The 20,157-nt window shown below is 35.8% G+C and overlaps 2 long non-coding RNA genes across 2 annotated transcripts; both read right to left on the reverse strand.

Annotated features, from left to right (window-relative positions):
* Positions 1-13,206: 13,206 nt before the first annotated feature.
* LOC147537522 (uncharacterized) lies at positions 13,207-16,128 on the reverse strand. The gene is made up of 5 exons (XR_015226112.1): positions 15,873-16,128; positions 15,202-15,424; positions 14,376-15,110; positions 14,120-14,288; positions 13,207-14,034 (listed from the first exon to the last, which is right to left on the reverse strand). It is a non-coding gene; the product is annotated as an uncharacterized LOC147537522 (long non-coding RNA).
* A 1,267-nt stretch (positions 16,129-17,395) lies between these two features.
* Positions 17,396-17,773, reverse strand: LOC147537523 (uncharacterized). The gene is made up of 3 exons (XR_015226440.1): positions 17,685-17,773; positions 17,539-17,606; positions 17,396-17,432 (listed from the first exon to the last, which is right to left on the reverse strand). It is a non-coding gene; the product is annotated as an uncharacterized LOC147537523 (long non-coding RNA).
* Between the last annotated feature and the right edge of the window lie 2,384 nt (positions 17,774-20,157).

Consider the following 20,157-nt stretch of genomic DNA (forward strand, 5'->3'; position numbering starts at 1 on the left):
CTGGGTGGGCAAACCACAATGCAATCTGGGATTTATATAGGTAAATTTCAACAACAAAAAGATTTATATAGATAAAACAAATAACTAGCAAAAAAGGTATAAAATTAAACACAGATATTTAGGGCATATAATATAAGTAGTTTTATTGATTATTAATGCAATTTTCTTCACATTTCAAACTTATTGATGATATAAGATTGCAAGCAATAATTTTGCTAGCGCTTTTCTATTTTTGTTTCGTGTCCATCTAGATTGTAATGATATATTTGTCCAATTGTCCTTTTTTCCAATTTTCCTAAAGTGTGTCCTGTTGTGCTTTTTTTTCTTTTTATTTAGGGTCCATTTAGAATTGAGAAATGCTGTCTCCGGCCAGAGTTCTAGAGTCCAGCCCTAAACCCGAGCGACCCAATTACCGAATGGCGTATGTCGCGTGAAAAAGTTTCAAATTTTCGGATGTTTCAAGTTTAGTCCTTAAAACTCGCGCGTTTAGAGACCAATCCCTCTGTGACTCAGATCTGGACCGTTGGTTCTTTCAACGGTCCAGATCTAAATATCGATGAAACCCCCCTAAACGACTTCTCTCGACTGAAGTAGCACATCTCCCTCTCTCTCTCTCTCTAAAAAACCAGTCTGAGTTCTTCAACATTCCTATCAAATTTCTCAAAGGTAAAGACTATAACTTTTGTTTATCAATTTGGGTTTCTCCATACATTCTTCATTTCCTTGTTAAGAATTGAAGAAGGGAATGATAAACGAGAACATTGCCAGCGTCGGTCCTAAGTTTTTGGTGGCCCGAGGTTAGTAAAGAAAATGTGGCTCTTATACTATGTGCAGATCAAAATTTGTATTTGTTGTAGAAACAATATAAGAATCGTAAATATTGTCTTTATATATACAAAGCAATGTACTAATAATCACAATCACTTGAATGTTGTTTTCTGTAGAATTTTTATGCAAAAACATTGATGATTGTTGAAATCAAAATTTTCAGTAAGTTTTTTCTCAATTGACAATATATCTAAATAATTAAACTTTCTTGTGGCATAGTAGATTGAACATAAGATTTAAGCAACTTCAACTTGGAGAATCTACTTTCTGCATATGAGACGGTAACATGTATAGTTTAAAAAAAATTGTAAGCAATCCCTGCATTTGGGTAAATCCTTCCATATCTATGAAAATTTTGACACTTCAGTCGGTTTTTTATCTTTCCCGTTACAATACGTTTCATTACTTTCAGTTCCTTAAACAAGTCAAGTTCATCTCTGTCATATTATAACATGCTATGCTTTAGACAAATTAAAAACACACATGAATCTCTTAAATCACTATCAGATTTTAACTTTAAGAAATTGAATATACGAGCAACGTCCTATCACTTATCACCATCAATAACAAAACGTCTCATAATTTGATCAATGATGTCCCAAGGTCCGATATTTAAACTGACTATTGTTTGTTTTTTTACTTGAGAAACTTATCTATGCCTATATTAGGGAGAAATAAAAAAAAACTTATTACATGATAAAATGATTAATCTACAAATAAAATTCATAACATATTACATAAAAAGGAACAAAATAAATTTCAATTGTTAAATAAAGAAATAAAAATCTCTCTCTCAATAAAATAATGACTAATTTAAGAGAAAAGAAACAAAATAAATTTCAAGGGCTAAAAATAGAAATTAAAATCTCTCTCTCAATAAAATAATAACTAATTTAAGAGAAAAGAAACAAAATAAATTTCAAGTGCTAAAAATAGAAATTAAAATCTCTCTCTCAATAAAATAATAACTAATTTAAGAGAAAAGAAACAAAAAAGTAATACAAAAAAATAATAACTAATAACAATCTCTCTCTCTCTCTCTCAATAGAATATCTATTATATAAAACAGAATGGAAAACGATGACTGGGAGAAACATCCCTTTTTAATAAAGGATATTGTCTAGAAGCCCTTCTCAAAATTTAAAATATAGTCATTCGTAGAAATAAAATTACCTATTTAAAAAACAATAATCCTTTCCTTCTTAGAAATAAAAATTCTAATTTAAGAAAAAAAGAAACAAAATAAATTTCAGGAGTTAAAAAAAGAAATTAATATATCTTCCTCTTAATAAAATAATAACTAATTTAAGAGAAAAGAAACAAAAAGATAATAACTAATAAAAATTGCAATAAAAAATAATACGTTTCAATAAAAGTTACCTATTTAAAAAATAATAATCCTTTCCTTCTTAGAAATAAAAATTCTAATGTAAGAAAAAAAGAAATAAAATAAATTTCAAGGGTTAAAAAAAGAAATAAAAAACTCTCTCTTTCTCTTAATAACTAATTTAAGAGAAAAGAAACAAAAAAATAATAACTAATAAAAATTGCAATAAAAAATAATACGTTTCAATAAAAGTTACCTATTTAAAAAATAATAATCCTTTCCTTCTTAGAAATAAAAATTCTAATGTAAGAAAAAAAGAAATAAAATAAATTTCAAGGGTTAAAAAAAGAAATAAAAATCTCTCTCTTTCTCTCAATAAAATAATAACTAATTTAAGAGAAAATAAACAAAAAAATAATAACTAATAAAAATCTATCTCCCTCAATAAAATAATAACTAATTAAAATCTCTCTCAAGTGTCCGTGCCCTAGGGCACGGGATATACCCTAGTAACAATAAATTTCGTAACATTTGATTGATACAAGTGTCTGTGCCCTAGGGCACGGGATATACCCTAGTATTACATATTTACACATATAACATACCAAAGAATTCAATGATCATGAATTGGGCGTTAGTTTGTTGGATCATCGATTTACATGGACAATGACACCAATAAGTTTGAGCGTTTAAGGCTTTATTGTTGTTTTCCAGTTATGTTAAAACAATTACATCAATGAATCAAATAACTCATAAATAGATTCTTTTACATGAATTAGGGTTTTAAGAGATCATGAATTAGGTATTTTATTATTGGCGATTCTATTGGCACCGGGCCAAACGGTTGTAGGCAGGTGGCCATCTCATTGACTCGGGTCAATGACCATTGACCCGAGATCTCTATAAGCACTCGGTCAACTAACCTGGGTGAAGTTCACCTCCATTTTCTTTTATCTTCTTCTTCTTCCGAGACAAAATTCATTTTTCTTCCAAAACAAAACCCTAGGTAAGAATGCGCTACTACCGATAATTTCCGGTAACGGCACCAACACCTACCGGCGACAACTCAAATAAACGGATTAATCAATCTGAGTGAGATATTCACCATTGATATCATATTTTATATCGTATTTTTAAAAGAAGTCAACCATGGAAGAAGGGGGTTCCAAAAATATGAGTTATACATCGTTCCGAACTCTTCAACCTATTTCTGGGCAAGGAGAAGTTTCTCATGAGGTATACAACCATTCCCCATCTCATTAGTTCATGCTTGAGTACGCGTTATATAGTTTGGTTAATTTTTTTTTTCAATGTAGGTTACATGAACGAACTAAACAAGTCCGGGGTCTTTCACATCATAACTGATCCCCTAATCTATTTATTGTGAAGGACCCCATACTGGGTAGTCCGTCTGGATGTGGTAAACTGAATTCTGTAAATTTTTCCACTTTCTAACAGATTCCGGACCTTAATATTCCCCCATTTGATTTTGAAGATCTTTTGATTGAAGATGAGTACGATGTCGAAGATGAGAATCTACGTTCAGATGATGGGTGCACATTCAGTGTTGATGTCGGCGAGTATTTTGTCTGAAGACGTTTTTCAAACTCGAGACAAGTTAATCGGATGGGCTAAAGAAATCGGGAGAAAGCATAAGCTTTGTAGTTTTGATCGACAAATCAACTAAAAAGAAAGGTGGAGAGAAACCCCAGTTAGAATTATGTTGCGAAAGAAGTGAGGCATTTTGTTCACATTAGAAGAAAGATTTGGTTCCAAAATCCCATCAACCGACCATAAAGAAAAGAAAATCGAGAACTAAAAAATGTCAATGTCCGTTTAAGCTCAAAGGAATATCGGGGGAGGGTGACACGTCAAAAGTGATAGTTGTGTCTGGAATCCACAACCATGAGTTAGCTGAAAGTCTTCTAGGTCATGCATATGCGAATAGGTTGAATACCCGATAAAAGAACTGTTGTGAAACAACTAATGTATATTGTGGTTCGAGACCATCCCAAATTATTTCTCAAATTCGTGGTTCATTCAAGGATAACACGTCAACATTGAAAACTATCTACAATGAACGGTCGAACATACATAAGGAAATTCAAGAAGGAAGAAGTCTGATGCAAAAACTGATTAAGTTGTTGGTGGAACACAATTACGTCTACCATTTTTCAAAGAACGAAGACATTTATGAGGTAACAAATCTATTTTGGTCACATCGTGACTTTATTATATTATTGAAGTTTTTTCATACCGTGTTAATGCTCGATTGTACGCATAAAACCAATCGATTTAAAAGCGCTTGAGATTGTCGGGGTAACTTCTATGTTGAAATCCTTCCTCGCTACATTATGTTTATGGATGAAGAGGTAATTAATCAGTACACATGGACCCTAAATCGTCTAAGGACGTTGTTCCCTCCCGACTTAATGACAAATATGTTTGTTATTGATCATGAAATTGCACTAATTAACGCCATTGGTGAAAAAAGTCTTTCCAAAGCTGAAAGGTTACTATGTACTTTCTAAATCGACGAGTGTGTGGTAGCAAGTATCAAAGGACATTTCAATCAAGAAGAGTTCAAAGATTTTACGACAATGTTTCGAGCTATCATGTATGATGAGACCGAACGTGGGTATGATGAGGCGGTGGAAACTTTTATAAAGTTATGGTCACACACAAATCATGTAGATGTTAGTTTCGTATAGAATACCGAGTTGGGATTGAAAGAGCGATTTGCAACTGTATGGACTAACGAAGTTATACACATAAGATATACTACAACAAAGCGCGTGGAAGGTGCTCATTCTAAATTGAGGAAGAATCTAGGTAACTCCAAAGGTTATTATGTTATATGCTGGGAATCTATTCATATTATGACGGAAACCGAGATAGGTGAAATTAAAGCATCTTTTGAGCACAGTCGTACAAAGGTGAAGGAGGCCCATCAGAGCAAGTTTATGAAAGATCTACGTGGTTATATCTCGCACGCTGCATTAGACCTTATGGTGGATGAGAACGACCATGTAAATGGGATTGACATTAATGTTCAAAATTACGTATGGTGTTTTAAGGTATGTCTATGGTCTCCCTTGTGCGCATGAGATGGTATCTTTGATGAATCAAGAACAGGTATTTCATAAGGACATCATTCACCCCCGATGGGCCAAGCTATTGATTAACTTGTCTCCAAAGATTTATAGTGATCTCCACACATCACATGGGATAGAGACACTTTATATATTGTGGGATAGACCGAGTGGTCCTCAAAGGTCCGCAATACTTGAGAAGTTGAGGGTCATTGCTTGTCCGACCATGACAACCCTGTCTGAGCATTGCAACCAACAAAGACTTAAGGGACTAAAAAACAAAGAAGAATGAGCAAAAAAGAAAAAGAAGCTTCAAAATCTACTAAGATGATCCCATCTTCTATTGAATATGCTAAGTGTGTAGATGAATATGTTCCATCTCCTCGAACAATATGTAAAGTTAACAGAGCAACCAAAGAAAGTTGTGACACGTACAAAGATAAATTTCTTCTAATTATGCAACCGTTCTTGAATGCCATGACAGATTTGCCAAGCGATGGTCATTGTGGTTTCATGTCGTTGGTAAGGGACTTGAGTTTTCCATAGAAGATGGTTGGGAAGAAGTTCGCGCAAATGCCATAGAAGAACTTGAGCTATGTTTCACACTATAAAAGGAGATTTGTGGACAAAAAAATTACACTCGGACAATAACTGTCGCGAACAACTTCAATTTTACATGTCTAGAGGATTGATACTACAGTTACCCGTACACTAATATAGTTGTTACGACATGCTACAATTGCATATTGGTTCATTTGTATTACAAATGTTCGATAACTTTCTTACTCTTAGTCAGTAGTACATGCTTAGAGAGTTTTAAAATGATATGCATTGGATATGTTTGTGATCACTTTATGTGCATTAAACTCGGAAGTAAAGCTACACCCCTCCAATTACATTGTGATGGTCTAGGCATGCTTTGCCAGAGGCAATGGGTTAGTTTGAAATTGTTAGATATATAATCGATAATGAAGATAGATTTTAACCAAATGTTTCGCATGAGCATAGTTGTGTGATAAATTTAGATGATGATTAAGATGTATAGAAAATTTGGGTTATAGAATTGTTGGTTTGATATATGATTTTTTGGTCAGTCAACTTTGTCTTTCATCTTTATTTTTTGTCACATAATAATGTCTAAAAAAAAGTTAAAAAAACGTAAATTTCAGGTTCAGAAGATAGAACGGATCAGATTATCCTTCATTTTGACTTAACCACGGATATAGGGATCCATCCGGTTCTCTTGACCCTTGGATTCGGAGATCTGTGGCTTTTAACAGGGGTTTTGCTGGAAAATCACAAATCTCTGTATCCAAGGGTCGACAATCTGCACGGATCCAGGATTCGTTCTGTGATGGTTAGCCTTGGATCAAGAGATCCGTGACTTTCTAACAGAATCCCTGTTAAAAGCCATAGAGCTCCGGATCCAAGGGTCAATGTGATTATACGGATCCCTGCATCCGTGACACAGTTTACACGGACGGGTCGTCTAATCCATTCGTATTTGACGTTCACGAAATTGAAGTTTTTCAAAAAAAACATTAAGTTTTTTTTTTTTGTTAAGAGGTTCGGATCACATTAAGAAATCAAAGTGTTATTACAGTACAAAGGAACTAAAAAGAAAGGAATTCTACTCCAAGATTCAGATTTGTTCTTCTTCCTTGCCCGCTTCGCAAGCTTGTCCGCTGGCATATTAAATTCCCTGTTAGTGTAATTAAATTTCACTCTATTAATCTGGTTTTTGATTTCATGGATTTTCTTGATATGAACTCGTGATTACCAATGAACCTCGTGCTTGGGATTCTGGATATGATGGATGATATTAATGTTATCACTTTCTATGATGATGTCTTTATAATTATGTTCAGCCGCCCAGAGAAGGCCGTTAAGGATAGCAACTGCCTCGCCTTCTTCACTATTTCTGCTCCTGGATATAGATGTATGTGCTTCTATGAAATTTGCCCCAGCATCATGAATAATTAAACTAGTACCTGTCATTTCATTCACATTAATAAAAGATGCATCTACATTGATTTTCAACCAAGAATTTTCTGGAGGATTCCATTTAGTTTGTATGGGTTTGTTGTTATTATTATTTAATAGCACCTTTTTAGGGAAGTTATAGATCATTTTGATGATATGGGAGAGATCAGTAATTTCATATTGAAAACAATGATCACATCTAGTTTTCCATATTATCCACAGGATAGTGGATAGCAGGTTCTGATAAGCCGCATCGCTAAATTGAGGGGTGTGTTCCCATGAAAAAATCCATTCTGTTAAATTCACTATATTCTCTGAGATAATGTTAAATTAAAACCAAATATTCTTAGCTAGAGGACAATGTAAGAGTGCGTGCTCTATAGATTCTATCTCATTACAATTTGGGCAAATAAGATTATTATTGATAAATTTCTCGATTCTCTCCCTAATTGGGAGGGCTGTAGTACAGATCTTCCATATAAAGATCTGAATTCTAGGTACATTAGGGAGGTTCCAGATAAATTTCCAATTGGGATTAAAATTTGTGGGAGAATTCATACTAGTGCAAAGGTAGTTATACATGGATTTAACTGTGATTTACCCGATTTTGTTAGTCTCCATATCCGCTGATCTTCTCCTACCGTACAGATAGGGATAGCTTTTATAAGATTTTGTGTCTGGTGATCAAAGATATTATTAAGGGTCACGTCATCCCATCTGTTATTATTAATTAACTGTGCCACCTTTGTGATTTGAGTCTCATTATTAGTATTTTGCGGAAGATTATTTTCTGGGATCCAGTTATCTGACCAAATATTAATCCGATTACCATTATGGACCTCCCATGTCGTTAACTCTTCAGTCTGATATAATTGTTTACTTATAGTCTTCCAAAGCCAAGAGTGATGGGATTTTATTGGGCCTGGGGACTCAGTACGAGGGAAATATTTAGCTTTCAGAAACCGAACCCACATAGCATTAGGTTTCTTCTTAAGTCTCCAGGCTAATTTACTGAGCATAGTTGTATTGTCTAGCTCAGTACGATGAATACCCAAACCTCCCAAGGATTTAGGAAGGCAAATGGACGACCACGATTTCGTACATATGCCTCTAAACTTACCCCACCAAAACGACTTATGAATAGTCGTAATGCTTTTGCTGATGCCTTTAGGAATGGCAAAGCATTGCATTTGGTATCGGGGTACGGCGGCAGCTATTGTTGATATAACAATAGTGCGCCCAGCTTGAGAAAGGAATGAAAAATTCCATTTCTCAAGTTTATTCTTAATCTGCTGGAGGATATCCTTAAAAGCCTTTTGTTTGTTAGCTCCGATAAAAAGATGCGCCCCTAAATATTTATCCGAAGGAGACGCATATTTAACTTTCAGAGAGCGCATTATAATACGCTTAAACTTCGGATGGGAGTTTTTAGAGTAGAAAATGTTAGACTTCTTATAATTAATCATTTGACCTGATGAATCACAAAAAGTCTTAAGAATGCTTTTGAGTATGTGCATGTTGTCCAAGGAGTTTCGACCGAAGATAATGCAATCATCAGCAAATAGAAGGTGGGAAATGGTTAGGTCCGTATTATTGGTAGGGAACCCCTTAAAAGTCCCTTAGTCCTGATTAGCTACTAACAATCTACTCAGACCCTCCATAGCTAAAATAAAGAGGAAAGGGGAGAGGGGGTCACCTTGTCTAATACCTCTGGTCGGATAAAATGTGTGCCCGGGATGACCATTTATTAGCACTGCCATAGAGGAGGTAGTGATGCACGTATTAATCATCCTAATCCAATGTTCCGAGTATCATAGCTTCCTCATAATGTCTGTTAAGAAATTCCACTCTATTCTGTCAAAAGCTTTGGACATATCTAGCTTCAATCCAAAGTATCCTGTCGCTCCTTTCATCTTTTTCATGGAATGTATTATTTCCTGTCCAATGATAATATTATCTGAAATTTGTCTACCCGGAAGATACGCCGCCTGAACCGGAGTAATAATGTCGTTAAGAGTATCTTTGAACCTATCAGCAAGAATTCTAGTGATGATCTTATAAGTAGTATTCAGGAGACTAATAGGCCTGTAGTCCGCCGAAATCTGAGGTGTAGCCGTTTTCGGGATAAGAAAGATATGGGTGTGGTTGGCTTCACCAGGAAGAGAGGCGGAGAGAAAAAAATTGTGAACCAGTTGATGTATGTCGGGGCTGACAGTGTTCCAATTGGTTTGAAAGAAAAAAGGAGGGTAACCGTCTGGACCCGGAGCCGCTTCTCTCTTAAGACCCTTAATAGCATTATTAATTTCATATTCATCTGGAATGGCTGTAAGCTTATTATTTTGTAGATTGGATATAATCGGATGAAAAAGATTGAGAATGTTAGCTGCAATAGTAGTATGGTCAGAAGTATTAATCTCTAAGAGATGAGAGGTAAAAATGTCTTGAATATGTTCAATATTCTCTTGCAAGTCACCATTACTATCTTTAATAGCCCTAATTCTGTTATGTCAATTACGCTGAATGGCCTGAGAATGAAAGAATTTTGTATTCTTATTGCCCACCGTAATGAAGTTATTTCTGGATTTTTCTTTCCAGATATTTTCTTGGTGGAGGAACAATTGTTCCAGCTGCTCATTCAACCTATTTAGCTCCTCTTTATTGCTACAGTTGTTGATTCTTTCTGTTAGGCTCTTAATATTACTATCTATGTTACTGAACACTTTTTTATTCCAAACTGTTAAGTGTTTACTTAACTTTTTTAGCTTCCCTTGAATATCCTGATTGACACTCCATTTCTCATCAATGAAATCATGGCAATCTGGATGATTCATCCAAGTGCGCATGAATTTAAAGGGTTTAGTCTTACTATAAATATTATTATTATCAGCCAGTAGAATGGGAAGGTAATCCGATCCCACAGAATCTAGATGAGTAATACTAGCTAATTGATAAGTCTGGAGCCAATGAAAGTTAGAGAGAGCTCTGTCCAGCCTTTCTTGGATCAATTTGTCGCCAGATTGTTTGTTACTCCATGTGTATGGACTCCCCTTAAATCCCATATCTGTAAGTTCCAGCTGACTGATGATAGAAAGGATCCTAGCTAAATGAGAGTTTGTGGCTGAGGTGCCACCTTTTTTCTCCGCTTTATCTAAGACACTATTAAAGCCTCCTATGACCGTCCATGGCATATTCTTGTCAACTTTAAGTTTGATAAGAGTTTTCCACGGTTTCAGTTTATTCTTATGATAAGGACAACCATAAAATCCCGTAACAAAAGTATTAAAACTATTGTTAGTGTTGACAATATTGGCGTGTATCATATTATGATCAGAGTATAAAATGGTAGTATTTAAATGGTGTTTCCAGTACATAACAAGGCCTCCCGCTTTATTGCTAGGATCAACAAAGTGACCACTATAACCTTTTTGAAGCTTTAAGTGTTTATTAATAATGTTGGCTCTATTCTTAGTTTCCGCTAGGAAAATTATATCCGGATTATATTTATTAATTAAGTTCAATAGATGTTTTTTGGTGAGAAATTGGGCTATCCCCCGAACATTCCAGCTAAGGATAGTGGGGCACTGATTTGGTGGGCTCTGCATTAGGCCCAAGGAATAATCAAGCTCAACTACTAACGGTCGTCCCCGTGCTAACCCCACCTCTGTCTCGAAAGAAATAGAGACAAATGATCCTACTAAAGGCCCTCACTTCTATATTAAAGACGGCAACCTACTGTAAAGGGACAAATTAAGCCTATATGTATAAGCTAACTAATAAACTAATGGCTATAACGATACTACACTAAAATTCTTCAAACAAGTATTGAAAATTAAATCTAAAGGAGAGAAATTAACCTAAAGTTAGTCAACCAGATAAGATTAAAACCACTTAAGATTAAGAGTACTAGATATTAACTATACTTGTAAGAGATAGAATCCGATCATTACAAAGATTACGAACAAAAGAGCATCTATCTTATATTAGATGCTTAATACAGTAAACAAAATATAACAACATAAAATTAACTAACAACAGATTAAACTATCACAAAACACCAAGAAATAAACTTCAACCGAGTAAACTAATCTTGATCCCCCTCCTCTCTGGTCTCATTAGCAGAACTAGGAGATGCCATGAGTGTATCAGCAAAGAGTTGCTTAAGTCTTTCTTCTGGACTGTCAATGGACTCCATGGGAGGAGAGAACCATCTGGGAGGAATGGAAGAAGAGTGAAGGGAGGACGATGATGACTGACCAGAATACCACCCCACTTGATTCTCCCTCAAATAAATATCATTCATCTTCTCAAACTCCAAAGCTTTCCTAAGATTAGACTTCCTTCTGACATCCTCTTCAATTTTTACCTCCATGATCATGTCTAGATCTTTTCTCTTTCCTCTCCCTTAAAAGATTTTATGGGGAGGAATAGGAGTATTCATCATATCATTAGCAACAGTAGACGTGACCACAGAGAGGGCCCAGGTTTCATTAGAGAGGGGAACATAGGGCTGAGTCTTACTAATATTACCAAAAGCATGAGGTTGAGGTAACACACAAGGAGTAATTGGATGCTTAACTATTCTACACTTGTGACAAATTGCTTTAGGAAACTTATAATAGCTAAAGTTCACTGGCTTACCTCTGTCAGTGAAGATGGAGTTGAGAGTGGCTAAGAGAGGAGTCCTCACGTCGTACATGAACTGGATTCTGATGGTGGAGTGGGATTCTGAACTAAAATTTCTCGGCTGAATTTGGATGATATACCCCATGCAAGAGAAAATAAGCTCTAGGTCTTGCCTATTTTGGATTGAGGAAGGCAGACCCGAGAAGCTACACCACATGGGCTCTAGCATGAGTGCTGGAATGACCTCTTTCAGTGGAAATTCCACCTCCTGCATCACCACCAAATAACCCCTAATAATCCATGGTCTACCTTGGTGAATCTCGTTCAAAACAGTGAGGTTTCGTGGTTTGATAAGGAAATGATTAGGACCAGTAGCAGAGGGGGTTATTCTACATTCCCTAAAGAATCTGGATTGGCCTGAGAGATGTTTTCTAATGAACCCTATTCCATAATCATACCTACAACATAAACGAGCTAAGAAACCGGATGAAATCTCCATGAGGTCCTTGTTTTCAGAGGGTTTAGGATAGCATATGGTTAGGTTACCTCCTTCTGAGAGACTAAGTTGAACAGCCATTTTCCTTGTTAAGTCTTCGAGGTTCAAATCAGAAGAGTGAGTCGACATGAAAGGGGTGACCAGGGAGAAGAAGACGAAGATGGAGAATGTCTCTCTTCGAACCAGAAAGGACATGCAGATGGTAGAAGACAGAAGTGAACTTTAAAGAATATGATGGGTCTCTTCTTTCTTCTCCACTTTGACATCTCTCCGTCTCCTCAGACCACGTGTAATCTCAAGGGGTTACACTCGTCCAGAGAAAAGGAAGATCTTCTAGAGATCTCCAACACTTGTAAAAGGAGTGTAAATTCACTCAACCTATTAATGACCTAGACAGTCACCCAGGTACGGCGCATGCGAGGGGGAGTCGAAGAGTTTACCCGGTTGAATCTCTACTTAATTACACACGTTTGTAATCTAAGAAAATTAAGCCAGATGTAAATTAGATAGAGGGTATGGAATCTTACCTTGATTTGCCTGGATATCCTTTCTTTGCTACTTCCCTAGACGAACCGAAGCTCTTGGTCTTCCTCTACTTGCAGGTTAATCTCTTTGGTTGCTTTAATTTCGATAAAAGTGATCTTTATTACCCCTTACCCAAGGTGAATGTTGTTGCTTGCTTCAAGGTGTGCTCCTGCTAATTCCTAAAGTGCAAATTAGGGTTTTCAGTGAGGGAGAAAGGAGAGGGGTGACTTCGATGTGGCTGACGTCAGCACGGAGTCTCTCTCTCCTCAAAAACCCTCTAAAGCTTTCCAAAAAAACATTAAGTTGAAACTAAAAAAAGGTACACTTTGGCATTCAATTTAAATAACTTCTAATTAATATATTCAAACAAGAGTGCATCGAAAAAGATGTCCAAACATCGACCCAAATATACGTTAAAAATTTTAACATCGAAACAAAAAAAATTGAAAAATTAAGATCAATGCTTGATCAACTTCATTTCCTTTCTGATTCCCTTGTTTTCTTCACCGTAGTATTTCTGCTCGATCTTCTTGGGTCGCGCTTTGGTTGAGATTCATGAGGATTCTAAAAGTGGCAATTTATCCATCATTTTGTGAAGGCTTTCAAGCCCTCATGCCACATTCGACGCTTGAATTGAAGCAATGGCACGATCAATTTCATCTCTCTAAAAAGAACAAAAATTAATTAAGACCAACTTATAGCTACAAATTCAAAAGGAAAAAAAGAATGATAAATTAAATACTCAAGTAGTACGACACTGAACCTAAGCACTAGTCCATTCTATTAGATTTGTATAAAGTTGGGTTTTGTACTAGTGGGTGAGATACTTTCTTGAACCAATAGTTGTAATAAGTGTTAGCCTCCCACTGAGCCAAAGATACCTCCTCCGGTCTATCATTGATGTGAATTAGGTGATCCTCCCACCACCGTCAGTAAGAAACCACATCACCGAAGTTTTTTGAATCTCCGTCCTTCGGCACCTTCTTTGGTATAATAGGTTCTTTAGGGATGACCGGAACCAACCCAAGTTTCCTTAAAACCCTATCAGGGTGATATGGCTCGACAATATCGTTCAACACGATGCATCCGGTGTAGAACGAGTTTTCCGAAAATGGAAGTACATCGTTAGAGAATAAGGGATGGTAGGGGTCCCAAATGACCTACATGCATGATATAGAAGTTTAACAAATAACAAGATAAAATTCATAATTATATTAGAGAACACGCCAGAAATAAAGTACTTACTCTCTCGGTTAGAACGTCCAACTGTTCACGGATGCTTCCTAGAGCACATGACGTGTTGCGATGACGTGTTGCCTTTTAAGATGTGTTCCTCCCATCTTTACATCTGGGGGATGTTAAATGTAGGAACATATCTTGTGTTGGGAAAGTTGAAGTGTCCATCGATCCACATCTACAAATGTAAAATTAAATACAAAAATGTTATTCGCTAGTCCAATATAATAAATAAATAAATAATTGAGAAATATATATAAATTACCTGAAATAGGGTTAGATAACCTGCCAATTTGTTTCCCCCCTTCGAAGCAAAACCAATCTACCTATAAAGATAGGCAAGCACCGGAGTTCCCCTCGAGTAGCTCAGAATAGCATCTAAGTTCTTCAAATAACATAGATAAATATATAATAAGAACCTTGGTTGCACTCTTATCAACAAAAAGAGTACAACCACAAAGGTGTAAGAGGTATGCCCGTGCAGTAGCATCCTTGACACGTTTGGTGTCACTGTCTTGCGTCCCACCATATTTTCTCCTCAACCACTTAAGTGCACAGACTTAGAGTTACCTAAGTGTTCTTTCACTGCGTTGTAATCTAATTCTGAAGACCGACATACTAGTTATATGTCTGCATCTTATTTACCATCATCATCATAATCATCATCACCACCATCTTCTTCATCTACTCCCTTCGAAACAACAACGGGACGACATTCAATTGGATGACAACATATGCGATACACGTCCTCTAACGTGATCGCCATATCCTCGAACGACATGTGGAAAGTATTTGTGTCCTCGTACCACCACACTGTTAATGTCGCGAGTACAATCCGATCTAACTTGACGTAAGAATATCTCGCAATATGGGCCATTCCTATTTTCCAGACTCTCTCTTGAACACCCTCACACTCCATTTTCAGGTCCCACCCATTTTCTTCTCCAAAAGAGAACCCACAACTACGACAGAGGCATGGTTATGTAACTTCAACGCCGGCCTTTTCCCGAAAACAAAAAAATGTTTAGATTAATGATTAACAAAAACAATTCCTATTGTATGTACTAAAATCAGTAATAATCTTTGCTTACCGCCAAATTGTGAAAGCAACATGATTTTGAAAACATTTCAGCAGCGATCGATCTGTTGCACCTCATGAATACAGGTCCGAGCCAATAGATAACCCTCCTTCATCTATTTGTGCTGTCGAAACATGAAGCTCTTCCTCTGAAGGTTGGTCATTATCATTTCTTCTTCATTGTTGCTTACGAACCCTTTCACTCGCGGTAGGAGAAATACGGGATGCCATAATATCTGTTGAACAATACATGATGCAACGACTAAACGTTAAACAATCAATATGCTTTCTTAGACTAAATACCTAACAATCGAATGTTCGACTAAGCATATAAAATTAGATTAATAAATTCATGTGTCACTAGTAAAAGACAAGATATAATGAAGATTGGAGTGAGTGGGATCCTTAAATAAGAAAAAAACATAAGTCACAGATTACCCTATCCGTGACAGACTAGAAGGGAGATCTGTGACCACGACGAATCAGACGGACTGGATCAGTCCGTTACCTTCGTTAGGGCAGACTCGTTCAAAGGCAAATCATCATACAAAAGGCTCTAAATGTGTTCGAAATTATAGAAAAAGATATTCTAAGCATGTTATGAGATGTTACTGACGTCCACAATCATTCAAACAACAAATTAAGTCACAAAATTCATAAAACTTTAGGGTTTTTCTAACCAACCTTAAAGGAGCAAATCTAGCTTGATTTACTTCGTCTTCACTAATCGATTGTTGTTTCAGATACTTTGAGAGTGAAAGGAATGATTGAGAGAGTATGAGAGTAAGATTTTAGAGAGACGAGTAAGAGTAAGAGAGATTCAGTGAGGGATTTAGTTTCGGTTCTTGACTTCTTAGAGAGAGAAAATAAAGTTTTTTCCTTTTTCGTTTTGAAGTGGTGAGAAATTTGGTTTGGACAAGCATAAGGGTTAAGTCTCGTTGGGCTGTGTGCTTACAAATTGACTGACACCAATAGAGAAAACAATTGTTGGGTCCGGTGCTTATAGAGCCGCCTGCTTATAGCCATTTGGTCTGGTGCCTATAGAAGCACCCTTATCTTATTACTAACTAGGTATAGCCCGTGCCTCCGGCACGGTGAAAATTGAACTTGAATAAAATTTTAAGAAACATACAAAAATAAATGATACACAAAATATTTAACACTTATAGTCAACAAGTAACTTTTCGACCAACATTTCTGCTTTACATTATAGTAAATAGCCAAATGCTACATTCTTTCAAAATCTAAGTCAATTGAATGAATCAATTAAAAGAGCAATACTAACAGTAAAGCAACCAAATACAAAATCCCTTCACACTCAACCATTTCATTATCTAATCTTCATGATATTCATTACCATATTCAATTTTTGAACTTTTTCCATAGTCTTCTTATTCTAACTGTCAAATGTAGAAAATTATATCCACTTAACAGAAAGGTTATAGACAAAATAAACAAATATATACTTAAAATAATCTCTCCAACAAGTTCCTGGCGTAGTATCCTAACTTTTGCATAAAATACTAAGCCATTATATATTTAAAATTTTAAAAACACAAATGACAAAAATAAAAAGATAAAAATTAAGGGATTTATCTAAACGCAAGTGTACTTACACACAATTCTGTAAAGCCTTTTATTTAAAATTGTATATTGAGCTTTCATTAACACTATAATAGACATTCTAATTCACTTTTTATTTAAGTAAGTGAATATACTGCTTAAGGTACCACTATCAAAACCAACCTAAACAAACGGCTATTATGATGAAACTGCACCATTTGAAAATAACATGATGGAAATCCAAACACAACAACCAAATGAGTTCAAAATAAAATTAAACAGAACAGTAGTACCTGTATGCAAATAATAGCAATTATTCTAGCCTGAGAGCTTCAAAAGTAGTCCTTATTAGTTCCTGACCCATCATTATCACTGGGCTCTGAATCTGATGACGTAAAACCAAGAACAAAAGCCTCATTATCTGAGGAAGATCGGGAATCTCTTTTGCATAGGTGAGGGGGTCGGTATGCACCAGATTCAGTCCTCGTGGAATCCACCAATCTTCTATTATTGTTTAAGGAGCTAAAATCCATATACAAAAAATATTCGCAGTGCGGTTACAAACCAAACCCTGCGACCTGAAAACGTTAGAACTATATAAGTAAATAACAAAATAACATAAGATGACTTGATTTTGTGATAGAAACTAAATGCAAGCACTGAAGAAGAGACGTATAAAACCTAGCAGTCATAAGGGAACTTAATTTTTACAATTTATTAAAATGAAAGTAAGGTATAGACTGGTAGCATAAGTTCGGGTAGTTTTAGCCGCTAAGAAATTGTATACCTGGACATGAGATTGTCTTCCACAAGCACATTCTTAGCTACCAACACGTCAATTACTTTCCTTAAAACCTAATTCACAATAGAAACTCTAAGGTGGTCTTATAATTAATAATTAGATGTAATTGTTGCACAAGAGAACACTCATACCTCAACTATCATTTGCCATATTTCTACTGAAACAGAAGATTCAAGTCTCGCAAGTACACCCCCAATCATAACAAAGGCAATTATCTGAACCTCCCACAAACTTTCGCATTTAGAGATTTTAATCCCAATTTCGGCCACATGAAAATGTTTGCTAGCACTTAAATAAAGTGATTAATACAATTCTGAATGAGAGCAAACAACAATGTGGTGCAGCAGCTTAACTAACTGAGTGCTTTCAAGGAGTGAACACTTTCTACCATATCTATGATCCATGTATCTGAAAACAATTACAAGAGGATTTTCATCAGCCAATCTTGCCAAGAGTTCGTACCGAGTAAACATTAACTACTGAAAATTTGAAGCCGAAATTTGAATACGAACAAAGTTAACAATATAGAATATGGTCATGTCGGGTTCACTTTGTGAAACCCACTTAGATTGGGTGGTAACACGACCAGAGTTCAAATCTTATTATATCCATAAACAATATATTCATGAAATAGAAGAACTCACTTAAGAATTTGTACCACCTCCATGAAGGCTTTCATTTTAGTAGAATTTCCTAGTAACATAACTTGCTTAGATTCAACTTTCACCACTTCTCCAAGAAAATCCAACATAATAGACCAAAATGATGAATTTATTTGCAGGCAAACTCAACAAGTAACACCATGTATCTGAAATCATAAATTTAGCTTGAGCACACAACGATGTATATAAAAAGTGAAGATTTTAGTACTTCTTTAGTTAAAGATTTAATTTTAATTTTTATGTTATACTAAAACTGAGCAATTCTAATAAGAAAACTGGATCTTTTTTCTATCTTCTAATAATTTCAGAATCAAATTGAAAAGTGATTTACCAAGTGACAAGAATAAAAGTAGATATCAACTTCATCTTCCCCTTCCCAAACATGCTTCAACAATTCCACCAGAAGCATCAAATCCGACTTAACCTGACATTCAAATTTTATATTCGTATAAGGGAATGATAATTGATCCTAATTAAAACATCTTCAATTCATACAAGTAGAGAGAGAAAAAGGAGTACCTCGTGAGAAGGAAAATGAGGGGAGGCATGGATTTTGAAGAAGAGAGTGGATGGAAGGTGGAGAAGTAGAATTTAGGGTTTCACCCCTTAGGGCTAGAAATGATGTCCTCCACGACCTGACTGGAGTTTCAACCATTATTCTCCAGTGTCCGTCACTCCCAACATGGAGATGACAAAGATATTAATCGGAAGACAAAACAGTTTTGATTAGGAATTGAGGAGACATGCCAGTTCAGAACCCACTTAATTTGTTTGGTGACATAGATTTTTCTGAATCCAACAGTTGATGATAGTGCTTCTGTGTCTATTAGGGTTCTTGAAAAGTTATGTATCTTTGGTTTCAATGTTTGGGGTTCACTCTTTTGGTTTCCCGATTTAATGAGAAAAGAAGAGAGACAAATGGAGCAATGAATATGGCGATGGTGGAGAGAGTAACTGTCCAAAAGAAATTCAATCAGAAGGAAAGTGAGAGAGAAAACCGAAAAGTTTTTGCGGTGAATGAAAAAGATTGCTGTGGAGGAGAAGATTCGAGCTTGATTGAGGGAGAGCAATCGCCCTTGAGCCGCCGTTGTGTATATTCACACCTTGAATCGAAGGTTCTAAATAATTGTGAGATTAGTTTGAACGACCAAGATTAAAAGATAAGAATTTTGGTTGTCTTATGACTATGTGGCTGTCAAGTCAGCATCCAACTAAACCTCTAGGAGCATTTATTTTGTCCCAGTCAGCACTAACCCACTCTGTTTTGTTATATAGAGAATATATAAAATAAATACAATGTGACTGAAGTTAGAACATATTTTTTGTTGCAAAAAGATGAAAGAGTAGAGAGATGAAAAAAATTGTATAACGCAAACAGTGGTTTTAGTTGGGTTGGGGTGAGGACGTGGAAGGTGAGAGTTATTTGTCTTTTGTTGGTTGCGGGTTCGACAAAAATTAATGTGTTAGAAAATAGCGAATATGTGGCCCATTCTTTAAAAAGTGTTGCTCGTTTCTGACAGGCATATCTTCTTGAGAAGACCTTCTTTCTCTTCGATGGAGTTTCTTAAAGAATTAAGTAAGTGACTATTTCGAAGGGGAATTGAGATGAGAGTTTGGGCTACCAAACGTTTGTGATTTTTCTAGAGTCATCCCACCTTCTAGCGCCAATTTGTTGGTGTCAATTTTTGGCTTACCGCGGTGTCAGTCAGAATAAAGAGACTTAACCCTGAGTCATGCCTGGTTGATTGATCCTGCTCTATTGATTCTTTTTTCTTTTGATCCCAGTCCCTTCCTTGGAGCCATGGGAAAATTTGCAAAGAGTTTGGAAACCTTTCTGACGCTCAAGACAGTCAGATTTCCCTTGCAGATAAAAGATTAAGCATTGAATGAACCGTGGACTTCATTTGTGAATGTTCATTCAGCATACCTTGTTCATTTGATG

The sequence above is a fragment of the Eschscholzia californica genome, unplaced genomic scaffold (assembly GCF_041429995.1).
Source record: "Eschscholzia californica isolate CP2 unplaced genomic scaffold, dmEscCali1.0.p SCAF_5, whole genome shotgun sequence".
Lineage (NCBI taxonomy): Eukaryota > Viridiplantae > Streptophyta > Magnoliopsida > Ranunculales > Papaveraceae > Eschscholzia > Eschscholzia californica.